Source organism: Phaethon lepturus, unplaced genomic scaffold (genome assembly GCF_000687285.1).
Source record: "Phaethon lepturus isolate BGI_N335 unplaced genomic scaffold, ASM68728v1 scaffold42124, whole genome shotgun sequence".
Taxonomy (NCBI): domain Eukaryota; kingdom Metazoa; phylum Chordata; class Aves; order Phaethontiformes; family Phaethontidae; genus Phaethon; species Phaethon lepturus.
Window position 1 is genome coordinate 1,180 of NW_010537816.1, and position 619 is coordinate 1,798.

General features: G+C 62.2%; 1 protein-coding gene across 1 annotated transcript in view; it reads right to left on the reverse strand.

Annotated features, from left to right (window-relative positions):
- The window catches only part of RHOBTB2 (Rho-related BTB domain containing 2), a gene marked incomplete at its 3' end in the record, with an annotated part of 3,723 nt that overhangs the window by 1,155 nt on the left and 1,949 nt on the right, over nucleotides 1-619 (reverse strand). The window lies entirely within an intron of this gene.

A 619-nucleotide genomic window follows, 5' to 3' on the forward strand; every position in this document is an offset into this window, starting at 1 on the left:
AAAGGGGAAAACCCGGGAAACAAATGTCTCGCCCAAGCTTGAGTCCTTGGGAGAGCTGGGAAGGACGCTGGGGATCTCCTGCCCCCCCCCACTCTGCTCTCCATCCCAGACCAGGGCTTCTCCCCGAGGCAGCGTGACCACTCCAAGGTCCATCCCGACGAAATAAATTCCACCGGAGGCAGGCGGGGACATTCACCATCCCGCGGGATGTCACCCCGCAGCATCGTGGCACAAGCCGGTGGCACGTGGTGCTCGGCAGAAAGCCAGAGCCGGGAAAGTCCTACCAAGGGCACATTGCTCCTCGTAAATCAGATGACCCTGTGAAAATCTGGGCCCGGGAGGGAAGGAAGTCGCCTTTGCTGCTCTCCCGTAAATAAACCGCTGTCAGGCAGGCCGGGGAGCAGGAAACCCTGGGGAAGGGCCATGACACTCACGCTTTCTGGGGCGGGGGGGGAAAAAGCTGTAAAAAATCCCAGAAACGCAAAGCGTAACCAAAAACCCCGGGGAAGGCGAGTGAGCGCCTGGTGACCCGCGGCACGGCCGCCCCGCTCGCGCAGCGGCATGGGGCAAAGCCAGGAGCTCCAAGCCCCCATCCATCCGGCAGAACCCCCCACAAGGG